This window comes from Adiantum capillus-veneris, chromosome 29, assembly GCF_014529385.1.
Source record: "Adiantum capillus-veneris isolate H3 chromosome 29, ASM1452938v2, whole genome shotgun sequence".
Classification (NCBI taxonomy): domain Eukaryota; kingdom Viridiplantae; phylum Streptophyta; class Polypodiopsida; order Polypodiales; family Pteridaceae; genus Adiantum; species Adiantum capillus-veneris.
The window spans coordinates 27113255-27122684 of NC_140959.1; positions in this window are offsets into that span (position 1 = coordinate 27113255).

Consider the following 9430-nt stretch of genomic DNA (forward strand, 5'->3'; position numbering starts at 1 on the left):
TTTGGTAAGGGACAAAATGAGCACCATAATTTTGATTTTCTTTTGTTGGTGCATTGAATTTGGGTATATGCTCCTGGTGATGTTTCCCTGTGCTGAAACTGGCATGAGTTCCATTTTTTTGCAAGGTGTTCTATTTCACTTGTGTGTATTTGAGTTCTCATGCATCAAAAGCACACCATAATTGTCACTGTACAATTTAGTGAGGTTTGTGTTATTTTGGTGCATTTGATTTGTTCATACATATGCTAGCATTTTGTGCATCTTGATCTCACTGCCCCATTTTCCATTCATTGTAGGGTTTAGGGTCTCTCTCGATGTCAGATTGTAGCTACCCAAAGCCTCACAAGTAGGCTCAGAAGTGGTGGCAATTGCAAACTTGAATAGCCAGAAATTTGGCCCCGAATACAGCATTGGGGCCAAGCACAAACAATGTGGCACAAGCCTTTTGCACATTAGAGTAAACAGGCTCAGCCTTGCCTTCTGTTGGTGCTAGCCTTGTGGGAGGGAGGGGTAGGAGCAGTGTCTTGCTTCATCTCAGAGGTGTCCTTTCCCCTAATGTGTCTTTTGTTTGTGTGCTAGCATTATGGAGAGACGAGCCAAATAATTTTTTCTCAGAGATGAGTTGGCTCGAGGTGCGGAACATTGTGGCAAGCTCCACTATGGTTAACATTGGCAACTATGCATAAACACTAACGTAGTACATGACAAACATATTCGTGAAAGGAACACCATATATTACCATGTGCACCTCATGCCAAATTAGAACCGAATGACAATGTAGTGAGAACTTTGTCGTGGTGGAGATACCCCTTGTGACGTAAACCAGCAAGGGACACAAAATCACAAAATCAATCTGACCTTCCGACCCTGGAAGCTTTGCTTAAACACAAAAAACCACACATTGGTTAATCTTGCACTTATGACAAGTACTCACAACCCTACTTGCAACCCCCCTCGTGCACCTCCCCACCTATGGTGACCCTAGCATGAACTTTGAGATGTAAACAAAAGCAATGCTGCTATGATAAACGGGGGTAGAGTTTAAGTAGACGGTGACAACCAAAATACATTGGACATGGACAATCTTTGTAGCCTTAAACTTAGTGGATAGGGATGGCTATAACATAAATCAAATCACGTGCAAGTAGGCATAGACGAGGACTTTGTGCAACAAGGGAAGGATGTCGGGTTTGAGTGAACAATGATGATCTTCATATCCTTCAGCACAATGAGTGGAGATGTATTTTAGCAAATAAATGAGTAGGCATGTATGGGTAAACATGGATGAGGACGTTGTGCAATGGAAAACGACGTTGTCGAGAAATTTTGCGGTCTTGCCAGGAAAGCACCGAGCTTATGGCTGTGAGAGTTTGTGAGAGAACTCAACAAAAACTATATGAAGGAGTTAAACCATAGATGCCATGAAGACTAGGGTTTGGAAAGAAGTGCAATCAAAGAAGACTCACTCTTTCTCTCTTGCACTCACACACACAAAGAAAGAACACAAAAGAGAATGTCAAAACAATACGAAAATGAAAACATCAAGGCTATGGTCATATCGTATCATGGGTAATATGAAAGGGTTAATAGATGAGTTAATGGCATTCAATCTTGGCTGACCAAATAAGCTACGAATTGTTCTTTGGAATTGTAGTTTTGTGCTTACCATAATATATATATTTTGTCTAGTGATTGGGATTAATTGTGTGTACAAATCCTCTTGGTTCATAGCAAGATAACTACGCTTACGTCAAAAGAAAAGTTATAGTCTATGAGAGGTAGTATGATGGGATCCGGTGATAGAAGTATTTCATTAATCCTTTCTGGGCCAAAGAGAAACACTATACGTTGTTGAAAGTGTATTTTTCGGCTAATCCATACGTTAATTCTAATAGATCGTACAGAGTGAAAGCGATAGAAATGATCATCATGTGGGTTATTCATCTAGGATAGTATGTGAGAAATGTAGATATGAGAGAAGTGAAGAGATGAGAAGTTTCCCTCCCAAGCCCTATTCTTGCCCGTAGGCAATAACGATATTGCAGGGAAAGATGTACCTGTAGAAAAGAGAACCTAGAATTTGCAGAGAGGATGAATTACTAAGAATGAGAGAGATAGGTTTGGTTAAGGAGATGAGATACATATATATATATATATATATATATATATATATATATATATATATATATATATATATATATATATATATATATGTCGGATTAGAGATGAAAAAGAAAACAACAAGAAATCAAGAAAACATCAATGTAGAACACATCTTACTTGACAAACCCTTTGGCACAATTATTGATGGAGAGAGAAGAAGAGGGGAGAACTCCACTTTGATTGATATGCCAAGTGCAAGACCTTCTTTGATTAGAGTTGATCTTCCAAGGTTAGCTTGTTGCAAGAATGGCTACTCTTCTTCTAGGAGAAAGTGTAGGCTTAGGCTTATGTTAATGGCTAAGTACAATTTGGCATTACTACTCACTCCCTCATGAATTCCTCTCATCAATGGCTTGAGTGCTTGAGTTCCTTTCAAGGAAGAAGAGGTTCCCTTTTATGTGAAGGGAACCCCCAAGGGTTTACACAAGAAGAGAGGAGCCAGTGTGAATAGGAATTGGAAAAGTTGGAAATGAGCTGTCCCTGCATGATGTGGGCAAACTGGGTCCAGTATTTTGATCATATCTCCTCAACCGTGGCTCCAAATAAAAAAGTAAAAATATGGGCAGAAAATTCAGCTCATTAGCTACGATTTTCATTTTAAAATCGCTTTCCAATTCGGATTGGAACCTTGTGTTAAAAATTCATCAAAATAGGGTCCATTTTTGGCAGCAAAAGTCTTCTTGTGGTCCCCTTAGCGTAGACTTTCATTTGATTCCAAAGGACACCTCATGCCATATGAAAGCATGACATTGCTCCTTGACAAAGTTTTGTAATCATGCTTGCAATAATGCATTAAAATAAGTGTATCTTTGAAATCATGCCACCTAGTGTCCCACTAGGATATGATTCCCTCATAGTAGCTATTTAAAAAGAAATATAAGAAAAATATGAAAAATACATAGAATATATATATATATTGGAGTTTAACCTAGATATAGGATCTATCTAGGGTGTGAGATGATAATGAGATAGTAGAAATAAAGAATCAATGCTTTTTGCCCCAAGTTAAAGAGGCGGAGCTATTGATGCTTTTCCCATAGTATTTTCTGATGGTAAAGTAAGAATAGGTTATCCTTGAGAAAAATAATAGGATAAGATAGAAGGCTTATTATTATACTTAAATATGCATATGTACATTATAGGAAATATAATTATTATCTAAAAAATTACAAGATAGATCTTGTAGCATGCGTTCATACTATGTACATGTCACAGCACGACAACGTACTGAAAAATTTAGTAAACAATAGCAGAAAGTTAGAAGTAGACAACGAAAATTCATTGGACATGGACAATCTTTGTAACTTTAAACTTAGTGGTAGGGATGGTTATAATGTAAACTCAAGTCACGTGCAAGTAGTCATAGACAAGACTATGTGCAACAAGGGAAGGATGCCAAGTTTGAGTGAGCAATGGTGATCTTCATATCCGTCATCACAATGAATGGAGATGGATTTTAGCAAATAAACGAGTAGGCATATATGGGGAAACTTGAACAAGGATAGTGTGCAATAGGAAACGGCATAGTGACAAATTTGAGTAAACAATAGCAAAAAGTTAGATGTAGACAAGGGCATCCATAAACAAGCGTGTGTTTGGCAACCTCAATAAGTAAGCATATCCTTGTTCCATATAATCAACCACAACCTTGCGTAACTTGGGAACATGCAACGTAAGCACATCAACAATCAATGACAACTTCACACCCTTATAACCAACCACAACCTAGCATAACTTGGGAACATGCAATGTAAGCACATCAACAATCAATGACGACTTCACACCGTGCGGCCTTTGCTCTTTATGTAAAACCAAACAAAGACTACGTTCCAACTTTTGTTAAGTAAGGGCAAACGAGGAATACTTCACAGCTTTAAGTAACCGCATTTTATAGGCTGGTAAGAGTCAGTCATGTTACATTATGCAGTCGTACCATCATCGATTATAGCCAAATGAGACAAAGAAGCCAAAATGGGTGATGGGCAAGGGAAGTTATATACATTCAAGTAAATATGTGTTGCATACATATTATGTACTATGCCAATAAAACCCGATAGCTATAGCAATCTCTACTTGGGATACACACCTGGTAGCGGCAATGTTCCCCCGTGTGGTAGTAACCCTACCATCCCTGCCCTATACAACAGCCACACTGTCATTTTGACTGGTGAAATTGAGGCACACATGGGACCCTGATGCAACACTAGGTGGTGTGGACACATCTATAACAACATGGGTCTTCTTGTTCGTTCGAATGGGAAGCTTGGCTCGACATCCCTGAGAAACCACCTGCTTCAAAATGAGTAGTAGAATTAGCAAGGGAGAAAGCCTAAAACTGAAATTCTGCAATTACCAATTATAAAAATCTGGAAATTTGAAATTTAAAAATTTGCTAGCGAATGGAAACAAAAAAAACAATAATTATGAGAAAAATGGAAAGGGTGGGCAAGGGAAGTATTACCTCATAATGCTATTGGATATTGATGTGAGGGTCATTGAAGAAAATTTGGTAAATACATCACTAGTTTGCTGATTCTGGGAAGACATGGGCTGAACATCCTCAATCTCAACCACCGAAGATGGCGGCGGAACATCCTTGATACCCTCGGCTCGCTGCTCATTTGGCACTGTGTATAGCTAGTTGCTCAATGGATGTATGGTTGGATGCCCATCAACACTGTGTATGGATGGCTGCTCATCAACATGTGCGGCTGATGACACCTCAACAAGGGCGGTGGGTGCGGGGACCTCAACCTCAGGTGATTCATAGATGATTCATCCTTGGAACCCACCTCCTTGTCTCCACCACTTTGTTGCTCTAGTGTCTCCTCATAGCTCTCCCCAATCCCAACTTCAATATCCAAATCATCTTTACCACACCCTCGGTCATCCTCCTCTTCCACACAACCCTCCTTCTCCTCCACCTCCTTAATCTTGTTGCTATGCAAAGCCTGCTCATCATCCTCAATGTCAGCCATCATCACATTGAGCCAAGTTGGCAATTCCTTGACACGCCTCTGCATTCAACACACAAGAGAAATGATTATTGGTAGTGTGCATCATAATCATATAACCCAAAACGCAGGTCCATTGTCACAAAAATAGGCTACATTGCAGGCTTTCTTGAAGTAAACAAAAATTGACCATGACAAACATTGATCGAGCTATTGAGCATGAAAAAAAAAACATCAGGCTAAACATTGGTCAAGTTATTGATCATGCCATTTAAATAAAGAGTTTTCCATATATAAACAAAGTGTTTCCATCACAAGGGAACCAGGCAACAAGATTTTAAAGAAAACAACAACTTCCATTAAGCAATCTATAAACAAAGTGTCTCTATTCACAGAGTTTTCCATCCATATACAAAGTTTCTCCATCACAAGGGAACTAGGCAACAAGATTTCAAAGAGAACAACAACTTCCATTGAGAAATCTATAAATGAAATGTTTCTATTCAAAGAGTTTTTTAGACAAGGACGGTCAAAGGAGAGGTAGACAGATAACACATGGTCTGGATCGATGACCTTGAACAAGGCTAGATGATGGCTGAAACAAGTAAGCATGTCTTTGAATAAACAAGAATGGCATAAATGGCACAGGTAAACAAGTAGATAAGGACGGCCAAAAGAGAGGTAGACAATCAAGTACCGTCTAGATGATGTGGGTAAACAAGGCTAGACAAACACAGGTGAAATGGGGGCAACGACCTAGACGTATCAGAAACAAATGAGCACGTCTTTCCCTAAACGAGGACATGGGCAACCACAAGCAAGTAGACATACACATGCAGACATGATTAGATAGACACAGACTAGCCTAGATGCGTGCCTAGACAATGAACAAGTAGATATACACAGGTAAACAAGTAGACGTGGGCGGTAACGATGAATAAGTAGACATGGACAACCTTGAACAAGTAGATAGAGACGTGTAAGTAAGGCCGGCTTAGACGCTTGAGAAACAAGTGAACACGTCTTTGATCAAACAAGGGCGGCCTAAACAATGCAATTAAACAAGTAGACATGGGCAATAACCGTGAACAAGTAGACATGGGCAACCTCGAACAAGTAGACTGACATCGATAGGTAAACAAGGCTAGCCGAGACGCATGGGAAACAAGTGAACACGTCTTTGACCGAGCAAGGATAGACTAAACGACACATGTAAACAAGTAGATAACCATGAACAAGTGGACAGGGGCAACAACGAACAAGTAGAAAAACATGGGTAAACAAGGTCGGGCTGGATGGACATATGCATTCATGTTCAAGTAGACATAAATCGCCCACCACTCTAAGTTCTCTATCACTCTTCAACTTTGGATAAACAAGGGCAAGCAAACGGAGGCAACCACAACCCACTACGCGGCCTTGTGAAGAAAGACCTCTGAATAAACAAAGACAAATGAACATAGGCGTTTGAGTAGACACTGATCACTCAGAGTACTAACTCCTCAATAGTTGTAGGTTTTATACTTCTACAAATGCGCTCCTTCCTTCCCTTGCATTGGTGATTCCTTTTAGCTTCAATGACAATTCACTTTACTTTCCTTGAAGAGAGGGAATGGGAGTGTGGGAGAGATGTGTAGAGGGAGTGAGAAAGAGAGAGAAGAGGAAAACGACACCCTCTCAAGGACCCGCACACCGTTGCCAATGTGATATTTGATTTAGATCGCGTAAGTGGAATGTACACATGGAATACCTGAAGTGAGGACTCAAACTGACTCAAATGATGAATGTCATTGCGACACCTCCAAGACTAATTTGATGCACCTTTAAATCCTTCTGCACCGGCATGGCCACCAAGGGGTACATTTGGGGCTAAATTGCGCTCCCAATGCATGGGGAATGAAAGGCTAAAAAGACAAATCTTGATGTTGCCGATGGTGGGTAGCAATGCGAGCTAAAACGGCCAATCAACAAAGCAAAACCCTTGCCACCCTGGGTAGCCACGAACCACTTCACATACTCCAAGACAAGGATAAACAACATTGGGTTGTAAGTAGACATGAACTACTTAGTTAAAAGCTAATACAAATCCCTCAACATGCATGAGCCATCTCACCTACTCAAAGATAGGCTAGAATAAACAAGGCAACCCTTACAGAAAACATGGCCTCACATGGTGCTCTTTGCATACCTCAAGACGATGAAAAACAACATGAACTGGATGTCAGCTACCCATGACAACTCCGTGTAAACAAACAAAACCACATACAAGGAAGGAAACATAGAAGCGTGCAAATCAGCCCTATAGCAAAGAAGGACGACTACCCATTATCCACAACACCTCTTAGCAAATAAGGACACCACATTCAAATACAAAAGTTTGTATGTCCATCATACAACTAAGAAATGTGCCTAGTTGCATGCAGTGTATGCCGGGGTTCACTTTTAAAGGGAAGTGCAAGGTGTGGACACATGGTTGTCATCCATAATTCAATACAACCATCAACTCCATCGTGCCTAGTATTGACTAAATACCATGACATCCCATGCTAATGTCATCTTGGCCAAATAATGGGTGCATAACTAGGTACTAATACATATGCCAACATACATCAATGCAAAGCTCTGCATACTGAGTCTTTTCTCATAGATATGTAGATGCAAGGTAGACTTAGCCCCATGAACGTGATTGCTAAAAGGGGCATCAAGTAGGGGAATGTAGCATCTTAATAAGGTAGTTGATATAGGGCATGTGCACCATGGAGAGTAGAAATAACTAACACAATATCAATTGATCGTAACTCAGACAAAAAACCGAGAAAGAAAAGTACCATACATGCCTCGTTTAGGGTCTAGGCAATAAATGTAGATGAATCTAGCATACGTCTAGTCTTCTCTTGATCACATAATTTAGGGAAGAAACTAGCTAGACAACTAGGGGTTGTGTCAAAAGCTAGCGTATTTGCTGGATATAGACATTGTTGAAGCGTGAAAATCAAGCTGTGATGGAAATGCAATCATGGATTTTTGTTTGTAACCAAAAAATTTTGCCTTCAAATCGAGATGGGTGAGCACTAAATATATATGTATTCAGTTTTTGTCGTAGCTCGAGATATGCAGGCAAACTTGGCCAAAATGAGCCTAGTTGATAGGCCTTGCATACTGTAGAAGGTAGAGAGAATTAACACAATATCAGCTAGGGTGCAAAACTTCACAATGTGAAGCCTACATGTCCTCTATTTGACCAATAAATATACCTAGATGAATCTAACATATGCCTAGCTAGATTCACCTCTAAAGGGAAGTCCATGGTAGAGACTCATGGTTGTCATCCACATGTCAATATAACCATCAGCTCCCCACTAATGTTGCCAAGTTCCCAATAGTGAGTGTAGAACTGGGTTCCAATATATGTGCATTCTCACACACCCACACCACACATGTACACGTGCGTGAGCATACATCAATATAGAAATCTGTGTACTAATATGTTGTCACAACTCTAGAGATGGAGGTCAGATTCAATCACAATGAAGCTAGCACTGAAAGAACCTGTAAATAGGAGATGTTAGCACAAACAAGAGGCAGTTGGTACAACATGCGCACCATAGGAGGTGGAAATAATTAACTCAATATCAACTGGTTAAGAACTTCACAATAGGAAGCCATAAATATAGGTAGATATGCCTAGATTCACCTTTAGAGGGAAGTGCAAGGTATAGAGTCATGGTAGTCATCCATATGTCGATATAAGCATTAACCAATTTATTAAACATATCATGCATAGTGTTTAGTAAATACTACGTCCCCACTAACATGGCCAATTTCCCAATAGTAGGTGTCAAACTAGGTTCGCATATATGCTTTCACACACCCAGACCACACGCATGCGCCCACACAAACACATAAGCATACATAAATACAAAGGTTTGCAAACATAAACAAAGAAATAAGCAGCAAAACAACAAAGTTAGAGAAAGAGTTCTAGAGCACTCTACATGCTTCTCATAGCCTTTGTCTATTCGCTTCTGGAGGCAGGCAAGGCGTTGATTGGCGGTTGAATGATAAGACCTCCATGTGCTTCTTCACAATCGTGTTCATGAATTTATTCCTAGGCATTGTTCTAAACTAGGGATTCAACTTATCCCATTTCTCCTCCGCTCGTCGACGATTGAGCTTCTCAGCCTTTCTCACATTCAATGCCCATTTTCTTTCTTTGTTTGCAGAACGTGCCTCTGTGTGCTTCTACCATAGATGCTTGTCGGTCCGTGTCTCGGGTGGTGCTTTGCCTCTAGAACCCATCGCTCCATTCTCCA